This window comes from Leptodactylus fuscus, chromosome 6 (assembly GCF_031893055.1).
Source record: "Leptodactylus fuscus isolate aLepFus1 chromosome 6, aLepFus1.hap2, whole genome shotgun sequence".
Taxonomy (NCBI): Eukaryota; Metazoa; Chordata; class Amphibia; order Anura; family Leptodactylidae; genus Leptodactylus; species Leptodactylus fuscus.
In genome coordinates this window covers 43,880,084-43,893,866 of record NC_134270.1, presented here as the reverse complement: position 1 = coordinate 43,893,866, position 13,783 = coordinate 43,880,084, and positions in this window count along the sequence as shown.

Here is a 13,783-nt window from a genome sequence, read left to right as displayed (position 1 = left end):
AATGTTCGAGGTTCGAAATCCGATTCGAACAGCCGCTCACTGTTCGAGTGTTCGAACGTGTTTCGAACCCCATTGTAGTCTATGGGGAACATATACTCGTTAAGGGGGAAACCCAAATCCGTGTCTGGAGGGTCACCAAGTCCACTATGACACCCCAGGAAATGATACCAACACCCTGGAATGACACTGGGACAGCAGGGGAAGCATGTCTGGGGGCATAAAAGTCACTTTATTTCATGGAAATCCCTGTCAGCTTGCGATTTTCGCAAGCTAACTTTTCCCCATAGGAATGCATTGGACAGTGCTGATTGGCCAGAGTACGGAATTCGACCAATCAGCGCTGGCTCTGCTGGAGGAGGCGGAGTCTAAGATCACTCCACACCAGTCTCCATTCAGGTCCGACCTTAGACTCCGCCTCCTTCGGCAGAGCCAGTGCTGATTGGCCGAAGGCCAAACCTAGCAGTGCTGAGCCAGTTCTGCTCAACTACACCATGTGCCGGTCAGCCCATCTGATATAGCAGAGCCGAGTGTGCACACTCGGCTCTGCTACATCAGATGTAGCAGAGCCGAGGTGCACTAGAACCCTTATGCACACTCGGCTCTGCTACATCAGATTTAGCAGAGCCGAGGGTGCACTAGAACCCTTATGCACACTCGGCTCTGCTAGTTCCTGTCCCACCTCCCCTGCGCTGTTATTGGTGCAAAAAAAGCACCAGGGAAGGTGGGAGGGGAATCAAATTTTTTTGGAGTTTGCCACGTGATGTTCGATTCGAATCGAACACATCGAACAGCCTGATATCCGATCGAACATGTGTTCGATAGAACACTGTTCGCTCATCTCTAATATATATATATATATATATATATATATATATATATATATATTAGAGATGAGCGAACAGTGTTCTATATATATATATATATATATATATATATATATATCTGACAAGCAGCAGCTAAATCTTTGGTAGGGTGTAAACCGATAAATGATCTGTTTACATTTGTCTCCCTTCTGTGTACAGCCTATATCTAAAGTTATTAACTTTTTGAGATCTTTCTCTATTGATCTATTTTATTTTGTTTGTTTGCTTTTAAAGGATGAAAGACTGAGAGCATTTTTTATTTGGTTCCCAAGCCAGAATGTATGCCCTAGTTTACCAGTGCGAGATTAAAAATGAAGATTAAAGAAGCTTTATCATTTATCTTACAAATGTAGTTTGGCTTTAATAAACTAGACCTATAAAATATACGCCTCCTTAAATAACCCGCTAATTTATAAACAGCACAGACGTATAACCTTCAAAGTTTACTTAGAAAGTCCTTGATAAAACTGATATGGACTTGGCGCTAATAAGAAATGCTAGAAGTCAAACGATTCTTACCATAGAATTTAAGGCCTCATTGGAAATATAAAAGGGGCCACAGCGTCCAAATTCTAGTTGTTTTTTATTATTCTATTCTTCTTCTTCTTCTTCTTCTTCTTTTTATTATTATTATTATTATTATTTATTATTATTATTATTATTATTATTATAGTATTTCCTAAGTTAAATGAAATGTATCTTGTAATGCCATTTGGACGCGATTCACAGTCTAGCATGGGCAATGGAGGTAATCGTCTTGAAGTCTTCCCTATTTAGCAGCCTCCACCACTTTATACAAACTTATACAGCACTTTAAAGAATTATATATATATATATATATATATATATATATATATATATATATATATATATATATATATTTTTCTATATTAAAGTTGAGAGATCCTGTTGATTTGTGCAGGATTGGATCAGCTTTGTTATGGCAGAAAAGGATCAGGTAATATGAAGGAAGATAAGCCATTGGCAGAGGTATGTGGCAGAAGCTAGGGCACAAGGCATACATGTGCATGAGGTCTTGGACACCTCCATCTTGTTCCACCACCGCGTCATCACTCGTGTCATCAGCTGGCAGTTCGGCCATTTTCCTGTAGCCAAATGGATGTTCGTGCAAGAGGCCACAGGAAAAACCAAACGGCCGAACGAATATGTGCAGTCCGCTCTGCCGGCTGATGACGTGATGGAGAGGCATCGGCGTAACAAGACAGAGGCGTCCCTAGAGAGTCTTCGGGGAGCACAGGGGATGCCCCTGTGCTTTCTGAAGACTCATTTGCATAAGGAAGAAATGAGAAATGTCTCTGGAACGACGGCGCGGATGAGAATAACAAAGGTAGGAGAAGAATAGCCTTTCTACAGGCAATTCCAATATGGTCTTTATACATGATAGAATCCCTTTAAGATACTCTGGGGTCTCTGAGGCTCCATAGTATAATGAATGAAGGTCCATGGAGATGATTAAACATAATAAACAGTGTTACCCACTTATCCTGGACTTTAGTGCCAGTCTTCAGCCTGTAACGGTCTTAGGGTGCATTGACATAGAGTAAAGTGGCGCTGATTCTGCCACGATAACTCGCAGCAGAATCAGCGCTGATAAAAAGACTCCCATTGAGTCTGTCTTCGGAACACATTGAAATCAATGGGAGGCTTTTTAACACATTGATTTTAATGTGTTCCGCGCCGAAGATGGAACCCATCGAACTCAATGGGAGTCTTTTTATCAGCGCGGATTCTGCCATGAGTTATCATGGCAGAATCAGCGCCACTTTACTCCATGTGAATGCCCCCTTAGAGATGTCATGAATTATGTCAGAGATGTCTTGTGGGCCACTTCAGTGTCATATAACATTGTTGGCATGATTCCAACATCACTGCTGAGGCCCAATCACAGATGTTAGTGATCTATGATGTTATTTATGACATCTCTGAGATTGCAAAAGGCCTGGGGACTGGTGCTAGATAACAGGGAAGGTGAGTAACATTGTAATGTATAATCACCTTCCCTGGGACTTCGCTCATTATACTCTGAGGTCTGAAGAGACCCACAGTGTAATAATGGCTTGTGACTGGCTAACCCAAAAAATTTCAATGGGCAGTGTCAGGCAGAAGCAGGAAAGGGGTGTGATTGTGAGCTCTGACATTGTCTGCCTCTGATTGGAGCTCTTAATCACACCCCCTGCCTGACCCCACCCTTGACATTACAGAGCTTAAATAACACATCAGGCATCAAAACTAACAGCACTGATTGCTTGGGAATGGTGGGGGAAAGAGAAAAAAATTAAACTACACTGGAATCAATGGAGCAGTGCCTATTGCTAAAAACTTGAATTGGTGGAGGTGGTGAAAGGTCTTCTTAGCTGAGCACTGAGGCTGGGTGCATGTCCAAGATTCTTTCAATCAGTGCACATGTGCCAGTGGCCCAGTGACATATCTCAGTCAAGCAGCTTCTGTACTGAGTAATGCATATGTACACTTTTTTTTTTGACGGTAAGGGGTTGCACCATTTCACTTTTTTCCTCAGGCAGCAGCCTGCTGGGTTTGGGAAGCCCATGGCAATCTGAGTACACACCTTTCACACTTGTCAAGTTGTTGGTAGAGACATGAGGTCTAATGGGTCTTTTTCCCCAAGACATGCCAACATGCTCCAGACAACCCTAAAGGAAAGAGTGTATCTTGTTATACAATCAGCTGCAAGGTTGTCCCTCGCTGAACCCCGTTTATTGTCATATCTGAGCCAAAAGCTCTTGTGGCCCCCTGCCAGAGTAAAAGCCTGAGATTGTTTTTCTGTTGACTCCTTTCGCTTATTGAGCGCCTACTTCAATGACAGGCGGCTACGTGAATTGTATTGATTTTACAAGGGACAAGCAAAAACAAAATACATTTTCTAGTTTGGTCTTCACAGGAAAAAACTAAATTAAATTCTCACATCAGAAAATGGCTGTCACCTGTGCCTGGATCAATATGCAGCCCCTGCGTGGAGCTGGTGTGAATTGTATCTTACATAGGGGTCTATGTACAATAAGTGTTTTTTCGCTTTCCCATTCATTTCATTGACATGCAGGAGATGTATGGGCTCCGCTCTGCACACCATTCAGTCTAATCTCTATTGTCACATGATCCCATAGACTGAAATGGATGCAGATATTTTTTTGTAATTGCTGTTCTGATATCTACAATTATGTTCTCTCTACAGAAGTAGATACTTCACATTTTAATTGAACATGGCCTTGGCTTTCAGCGACGACAAATGGGCAGAGAGCTCAGCTTCCTGTGTTTTCCAGAGTGACAAGTATCAATTGAGTCAAATAGAACTGGATTTACTGTATGACATTAGGATAAAGGACAAGGCACGGCAAGTGAAACAGTTTGTCATTCAGGACTTACCCTATGTAGCCTGTGCTTTTACATAGGACTGCAGTTAAAGGGAACCTGTCATGTTGAATATGGTGTATGATCTGCAGAAAGGATATTGTAGAGCAAGATGAGCAGGGGCTGCCTGCGCTTCACCTTCTGCAGAGGCGGCTGTGTTCAGGAGAGGAGATCGGTACATAAAGCCGCAGGCCTGCGAACCTTACAAACACCATTATCATTATACCTGGTGGTCTTTTCAGACCCCCCCCGAGTATAACGATTGGAGGGCTAGGAGAGGTGAGGGAACATAAAAAACACTGTTAATTACTGCTTCTATGCTCTGGAAGGCTTTGGGCCTATTTGGTGATGTCCCAGATGTCACGTGGGCCGGCTTTCGTCATCATGTGTCGCAATTCAAGCCCGGCTCAAGTGACGTCTCTTCCATCATTGAAGATGGCCGACATCAGTGGGGAGTTCTCCAGAGACCATATCCTCCCCTGGGTCCCCGATCTCCGGCCGGGTGTGTCGGTCAGGGCCCATGTCAAATGTTCACCTTGGGGCCAAGTCATTCCTAGTTACGCCACTGCTGAGAAGGTTGATATATAGTTTTATGCAACATGTATTGTCTTGATTTAAATTGATCTTGAACTTTTTAGGATTCTAATTCAAATTCTTTTTTTTTAAATGGACTATTACCTGCTGTGGTAATCCCAGCGGGTAACATGCCCTATTTATTGACCATTCCCTGTTCCTATTCACAGCCGCCTTAGCTGAGATCGGTAAGTTGGGTCATGAGCCTGCAGAAAGGTAATTTGTTGAGATCTCATGAGATGAAAGTTTGCTTGACTGTTACGTTCGGACCAAATACGTCTGAACTGAAATTATTATACTTACTTACTTACTTATTATTATACTGTACATACTTGGGGTCTCTTCAGACCCCTGTTTATAATGATTGGAGGCCCAAGGGAGGTGACGAAACATTAACAAAAAGACTATTACTTACCTATCGTGGGCTCTGGCAGGACTCCCTGCTGTCATCACAAACATCACATGGGACGGGCCAGCATCTCAGTGCATAATGATGCCAGTGTAATCCACATCTCTTGAAGAGGAGTCGCTGGTTTATAAATTTGCCACCACCCCTGGGCCTCCGATCATTATACTTTTCAGACTCTTTTCAGACCCCCAGAATATGATAATCGTTTGTGAGTGGTGTACCCCAAAAATTTTGGGTTCTGTTGAAACTAAAATTTCTGCAATATTTGTAACATCATAGGGGCCAGTATGGGGCATAATAATGTGTGGAGGGGCCAGTATGGCTCTCCACTGTGCAATACATCTAGACCTGGAGGCTATGATGGCCTCTCTGCCACAGAGCAGCTGCCATCTTTAAAGACCCAGCATCCACCATTCTATTATGGCTGCCAGACTTAGACAAAATAAGATTATTGGCAATGAAAGGGTTGTCTGCCCTGCCTGTGTGCCTATAATACTGTATTAGTGCAGGAATGCAACAGTCTCAAGCTCAAACAGCAGCACAGCTATGTCATCATTTCTATCTATTGATTTATATCACTAATTTGCATGTGTAATTGCTTAAAGGGGTTTTACGGGCACAAAATTATTTTTAATAACTACACCCAAATACCTTTAGCAGTGTTTTGAGTGATGTCTGTGTTTCTTTGGGAGCTCATGGTATCTTCTACATTGTTTATGTTATTTAGCTTCCTGTGCTTCTAGTGTATAACTGCAATAATGATTTGCTCCCTTTCCCTCCCTCTCTCACTTCCTCCTACAAACCCTCTCCTTGTCTCCCTAGCTAGCCAACCCTCTACTAGTCCATCTCAACTAACTAACTCAGCTCCTCCCTGCCCCCTCATCAAACTTACCTGCCTTCCTGTCTCCTTATTTTCTTGATGTCTGCCTGGAGTGGAGGAGATGCTGGCTCTGCACTGCAGGCCTCACACGCTACCTGGAGGGCTGGGCCCGACATCACTTCCGGGAGTGACTTCATGGCTCAGCTCTGGACCAGAAGCAAGAGAAGCTGGATAAGTATTGTGAACTGGCTTCTATTGCGCATGCGTGGGGACCCGGCACACAAAGAAAGAATTGGAGGCGGGCTTCCCTGGATGACACGTCGGCCCGGGTCCAGAAGAAATGGTACGTATAATGGGGCTGAGGGGGACAAGGCCTTTATACTGACATAACGGGTCAGTATATGGATTATATTGATGATCCATTACCGTGGAAAAGGTAAAAAATGTGATATAAGTAGGTCACATGATTTACATATATTACTGAAAAACTATAGAACACAGTAAAAAAAAAGATATATTAGAAAGTTGGAGGAGCGGGCATGGGGGACTTAGTTATAAATTGTTGATTTATCCTGGACACACCCCTTTATAGCTGACTAAATTCTCTTAAGCCAACTATTGCTTGCAAGCTTTTACAGAGCTCTGTAGGATGCAGTGAGATAAATCATAGAGATGAGCGAACACTAAAATGTCCGAGGTTCGAAATCTGATTTGAACAGCCGCACACTGTTCGGCTGTTCGAACGGATTTCGAACCCCATTATAGTCTATGGGGGAAATGCTCGTTTCAGGGTACGCAACATTCGATAAAATTATACTTACCAAGTCCACGAGTGACGGTCGGGCTGGATTCCACTTGAAGTCTTTTCCCAGCGCAGCGCCCCCGCGGCGTCTTCCGGCTGGAATTCACTCTGCCTAGGCATCGGGCCTAGGCAGAGCCGATTGTGCATGCGCGGTCGGCTCTGCCCGGCCCGACGCCTGAGCAGAGCTGACTGCGCATGCGAAGGCATGCCCGCGCATACGCAGTCGGCTCTGCCTAGGCCGGATGCCTAGGCAGAGTGAATTCCAGCTGGAAGACGCCGCGGGGACGCTGCACGGAGAAGACTTCTAAAGGTAAGAGAAGAACCTGGTTCTGCATCGAACCTTAAAGGGATTCTACCACTAAAACACTTTTTTTTCTAGTTACCACGTCGGAATAGCCTTTAAAAAGGCTATTCGTCTCTTACCTGTGGAAGTGCTCTCCGCCGCGCCGTTCGTTCAAAATACCGGTTTGTACCGGTATGCTAATGAGTTCTCTCGCAGCGATGGGGGCGTCCCCATCGCAGGAGCAGCGATGGGGGCGTCCCCATTGCAGCTCGTAAACTCACCGCAGCGCCGCCTCTCTGGTCTTCGGTGTCCTCCCCTTGCTTCTTCAGCATCTGTCGGACGCCTGCGCAGTATGCTCTCTGTTCGGCGAAGATTGCCGAACGTACTGCGCATGCGCGAAAGTCCGGTGCCCGCACTATGGCTGGGACAGCAATTTCGCGCATGCGCAGTACGTTCGGCAATCTTCGTCGAACAGAGCGTACTGCGCAGGCGTCCGACAGTACGCTGAAGAAGCAAGGGGAGGACACCGAAGACCAGAGAGGCGGCGCTGCAGTGAGTTTTCGAGCTGCAATGGGGACGCCCCCATCGCTGCGAGAGAACTCATTAGCATACCGGTACAAACCGGTATTTTGAACGAACGGCGCGGTGGAGAGCACTTCCACAGGTAAGAGACGAATAGCCTTTTTAAAGGCTATTCCGACGTGGTAACTAGAAAAAAAAGTGTTTTAGTGGTAGAATCCCTTTAAACTTCGAACAGCTAGTAGTGTTCGATCGAGTACAAGTATCTCGAATACCATAGTATTCGATCGAACACCTACTCGATCGAACACTACTGGCTCATCTCTAATAAATCACAGATCCTTCACTATCTCCACCATTACTGCAACTAGCTTCTGATGATGCTTGCAGCATCTCCTCGATTGTCTGATATATAATGCTCATTTATTATTTTAAGATATGAGATTAAAATAAAATATTTGAATAAATATTGAATTTCTATAGGCAAAAGCTTGTCATGTCATTAAATGTACCAAGTAACATCTGTGATATTATTATTACATTTATACTGCATCTGTTTGCACTGTCCACTGCCATCATTTATCTATGTCATGATGAAAAAAAAAAAAAATAATATAAAAATATTTTAAATGAAGATATTGCTCTATTAATACAGTGTTTATAAGCATGCTGATAGTAGTCATCTATCAAGATCCTGAATGTATTTGGCCCCTACTAAGCTATAAATGTGTGCATGTGCAAATGTATGCAGACAAAGATTAAAAGACAAGGATATGTGCAATTATCCAATAATCCAGGGAAAAACATCAATTCTTCCCCCACATAATGCAGTCATTTTCACGCGCCCTTGAAACATGTTCTTTTACACCAGAGGACCATTTGTGTTTTTGCAGGTAAAATAATAGAGAACGTCTTGCGTTTTGTTGCTAATTGAAGGAAAGCAGAGGTCACATAACATATCCTGAACTTGAAGTCTATTGTAATGGAATGTCATTCGCTACTTACATCTTTCTAGAGATCTGCGGAATACAGCTCAGAGTGAAAATAGGTTTGAATAGAAAGGAGTCAAAGCATTCAGCATGCATCAGAAAATAGATTGTTAGATTTCTACTATATTATAACTGAATAATAGAACATGCGGTCAGTCTCTACATGTCTTTTTTTTAGGAATCTTGAACAGTCATATCCATCTGGCTCTTTCCTGCTATCACAGCCACTCAAAGATCTCTCCGTTCAATCCTTTTTGACACCTGATTATAAAAGGCTTCTTAACCCACAGGATGTGGCCTGAGAAAAATAAGCTCATGACTTGCTAGTTCTTGTGTGTGTGCTGATTATCTATATATGACCCTGGTTTGATACTTGACACTGTTAACTACTACCTAACTTATTTGTGTTTATTATCTGTGTCTGACCCCTGCTCATTCCTGACCTCTGAACCAAGGCTGACTGACCTGACCTCTTGCCTGGACCTCTGATTCAGCATGTACTCTGCAAGTCCAGACTTTGATGTACCTTGACCACTATCTTCTGTCTGATCCCCCACTTCTTTGTACTTGTATCCATCACCAAACTAGCCATCACTTCATCACCTACATCAGGACTACTCATAGAGGTACTAATCTGGTGAGGTATTTACCTGCAGTAAACACTAGATCCCTGTACAGGGGTCAGAAGGTGAAAACTAGGGAACCACTTAGGCAATGACCTCTGGATTAGACCAAAGCCATGCCAGTTAGGTGACACAGCGAGTCCAGTCTTGTTGTTTGTCACACCATAGCTCTCTATCCATTTATCTATCTACTTACCTAGCACTCTACCTATCAATCTCATATCCTGGGGTGTAACAATCGTGGTCTCAGGGAGTGCGACCACAATCGGGCCCGGCAAGGTATAGGGCCCGCGGCCAACTGGAGATGGCCGGGGCCCCATATCACTATGACAGCAGTCGGGGATTGCCTGGTTCCCTGACCACTATACATATTGTAAATGAAAAGAGTCCCTGGCATGTGGTCGAGCCCCTTTTCAATAAATACTAGCCTAGGTGAGGTGACTTAAAATAATAAATAGTTATACTTATGTCTCCTGGGCTCAGTGTCCTCTCCAGTGTTCTTCTGTTTTGAGACTGAGGCCTGTGATTAGGCCCCAGCGGTCACATGGGACACGGCAGCATAATGACATCAGTGCGCTCCTACGTGACTGCTGAGGCCTAATCACAGATCTCAGCAGGGATGTCAGGAAGATGGCTGAATTTACTGAAGAAAGCCGTTCTGAATAGCACACTCCCATAGAAATGAATGGAAGCGGCCGGCTTGCAGACATTGCTGTCGGCCGGTCGTTTAACCCCCTGCGGGCCGGCTACATCCATTCATTTCTATGGGAGCGTGCTATTCAGAACGGCTGTTCCGAACAGTGTTTGCTCATCTCTAGTGTATAATACTGTGAGGGGGAAGACATTACTAGCATGTAATACTGTGTGGGGGCACTGCTGGGCATATAATACTTTGTGGGGGCCACTGCTGTACATACGATATTGTGGGGGAAGACACTGGTTGGTATGTAATACCTAGGCCCACAAGACACTTGTTACACCACTGCTCATATCTACATATGTCTATTATCTATGATAGAAAGTGTATGGACGGGGTTTATATCTCACCTGGATTCCTCAGCCAGGTGAGATAAAAGAAACCCAGAAGATTGAGTGCTGCTTTAGCAGAACATAGTCTGCCAAGGCTCTTTTGTGTAAATTACATGGGCTGTATTTATTGGACTGGAGAACAGGTTGGTAGTGGGAGCCTTCCAGTCCACACCCCTAGTCCACTATGGATTTTTCCCTTAGTCCCAGGTGCTCCCAGGTGAGGCATCCTCATGGTCATTACTGGGGAAGGAAGCCTGGTAAGGGCCCCTTCACACGGAGTTTACACTCACTGATTCGGAATGTGTAACACGTTCCGAATGAGCGGCGTTGAAACAGATCCCATTGCTTTCTATGGGAGCTGGCATACGTGGGCTCCCCATAGAGATGAATGGGCTGCTTTTTTCCCTATTGCTTTCAATGTGATACGCACGTGTAAGAGAAAGCATTCCTGGGACAACTTGTACAGTTTTGCGGCTACATTGGATGACGTGTGTCTTGACCTGCACTAGGATAGTGAGGTATGCCTGTGTATAGCAAGAGCCGGACAGGCTCAGGTTTTTATTTTGTTTGCATGGTGTTTTTGTGAAGAAGCCGCTGAATAAAACTCCCTTGGATTTTAAACATACTGCCTGTCTGAGCTGTGTCATTGCCGTTCCCCAACCGTGTGAGCTGGACCCCCTTACACTATTAATTTATTGTTTTGTCTATCATGTAAAGGTGACATGCTTTACTAAGATTTTATACTTGCACGTAGGCCAAAGTACTAACTAGCAATGGGCAAACCAATTTGGAACAAACTGAATTCAACCTGAAGTTTCCAAAAAGTTTGGATCTTAATAAAACCAAAATTTTTATCATTTATTTTGAAGGAACCAAAAATGTCTGCCGTCATAAGAAACATGCAGGGAACAGGAGGATCACATATTCTGTGTACCAATTGGCTTTCAAATAATCCCTTGCTTGAGCCTCTCAGCCAATCACGAGGAGCTGTGAGTGTAGAGGTCACTGATGATGTCATAGGTCCTACATAAGAGAATAACCTGAGATGAGCCATTTTTTGGAGAAGAAGGATGAGAGAGCAGGGACAGACCTCAACTTGCAGGGACAGTGCAATAATGAAGAGAAATTGAATTAGAAATGTAGATGCTAGGAGATAGTGGATAGTAAGGAGGAGAGCATTATGGTTTTGTTTTTCTCTCCTCTCCTGGGCCTCCAGCTAATATACCCTAGGGTCTGAAGAGATCCCAGCATATAATAATTTACCATCTGAAGCCATGGTAGTTCAATTTGGAATATTAAAATCCAATCTGGCTCATTTTGAACCAATTCGCTCATTTTTAGTAGCAGTACAGGTAGGGGCGATCAAGGGGAGACAATGCTGGGCCAGCTATAATAACTAGAGATGAGCGAACACTGTTCGGATCAGCCGATCCGAACAGCACGCTCCCATAGAAATAAATGGAAGCACCTGGCACGCAGACTTTGCCGGTGGCCAGCCGCTTAACCCCCCCGCGTGCCGGTCGCGTCCATTCATTTCTATGGGAGTGTGCTGTGAGCATGCTGTTCGGAACGGCTGTTCCGAACAGTGTTCGCTCATCTCTAATAATAACAGTCAACATGCGGCTACAATATCAAAGAATCTGTTAGGGGCAAAGTTAAAGCAAGCTCAGGTGATGGTGGCGACGCTACTTTCAGAAACATTTCTAGTGCTGCTGGTAGGCAACTTTGTAGGGTCATCTTCCATGTGGGAATATTCATATACAGAACCAAACTACAAACAAATCTGCGGCAATGTGAAAGATCTGCAAGCAGAAAATAAGCTGCAGTGATGAAGTCAGAATTGTAGGATATATGGGGAGATTTATGAAGATTGGTGTTATCAATGCCAGTTTTCATCGCCAGTTGAGCGTGCACCTCATTACGACCTCATAAATTAGATGCCTCATCCGGTAGGATGTGCGCCTAAAGTGAAATATTTCCAGAATAATTTATGCCAGTTTTCAGGCATAATTGATAATAAATTTCCTGCATACTCTTGACATGCCTCATTTTCAGGACAGTGGCGCAGAAATACCATTTATTCCGCAACTAGTGTTTAAGATGCCGCAAACCTGAGGAGTGCAGCTTTTTTATGCTAGAAATCTGGTATTAAATAATATTAAATCTTCCCAAATATCTCTCTGTATTCATATAGTAAGGCATCAACAGATCACTTGGAACAATAGGAATTTGGCAGTAGCGATCAAAGTGAGCAATATGTTGAGCAGTTTTATAAATTCCTATAGTGGCTTAAAGAAGGCGCCGCTCATGGCCATGATGGTGTATGCACATTGCAAGCCTTCCAGTGGCTAAAAATTGCATTGTCTCATCTATTAAAATCCAACTCACTGGAATTCTATGTTGCACATGATGGATTGACTGGGTCAGCAACAAAAGGCGGTGAATGACCAAGTGTGTTGCCACCTGATGTCCTTTGAGGAGGCCACCAAAATTGTCAGTAGGGGCAACTACAGTATCAGTGATGTTACCACTTTAATATTTATGTCACAAGAAACATATGAAATGAGGGACTGAAGAGGAACAAGAGTTCTTACATCTCAGCCAGGGGCAGAGGCTCACCTTTATTTCTGTAAAGATGATGACAATGACTGTGCTGTTCGAGAACAATCATAGCAGGCTTCTGGGTCCATGCACATGCTGTTGTGCCTTACTTGTGTCCTAACTGATTACCTGTATATGTCCCTGGCTTGATATCTGATGTTGTTAACTGCTACCTGACCTATTTTTTTGAATACTTATGTCTGACCCTTACTCATTCCTGACCTCTGAACCAATGCTGCCTGACCAGACCTCTTGCCTGGACCTCTGATTCAGCATGTACTCTGCCAGTCCAGACTTTGACATACCTTGACTACTCACTCTCTTGTATCCCTCGACCAAGCCAGCCATTCCATGGTTTGTGACATCTGCAGTTTCACACTAAGCATCTGGTCAACTTTCTAGGGCAATTCTCGTACATGGTTCGAATCCTTTTCACTCTCTTTTCTAAAGTCATTGGGTGGCCCATACTATACCCATGTCTTAAACACCATGTGGTTTTAAATTGCCTCACCCAATGAGAAATGCAGTTTCCATGTGGAGCACACTTAACACATGTATTCTGAAAGTTTAGCTGTACTGTCACAACAGACCCCATTCTTGCAAATTCTAACAGGCAAAAAGCTATTTCTTGATTTGATGTCACTATTTGTCACCTTGTGTCACTCTACGTAACCACATTCCTTATGAATGCTGTGCAGTGATTGGTCACTAGTGGCACTTAAGCCATTTTTGCTGTGGTTTTCATCACTGGCCTTTTACTTTAGCGGTGTCCTGTAACTACCATCCTTTTTATATCACCCCAGGGTAGAGTGACTTTATTATGAGCAACAAGAGCTGAGCATAACTAGTGCAAATCTTAAAGGGCCATACACAAGCATTAAATAT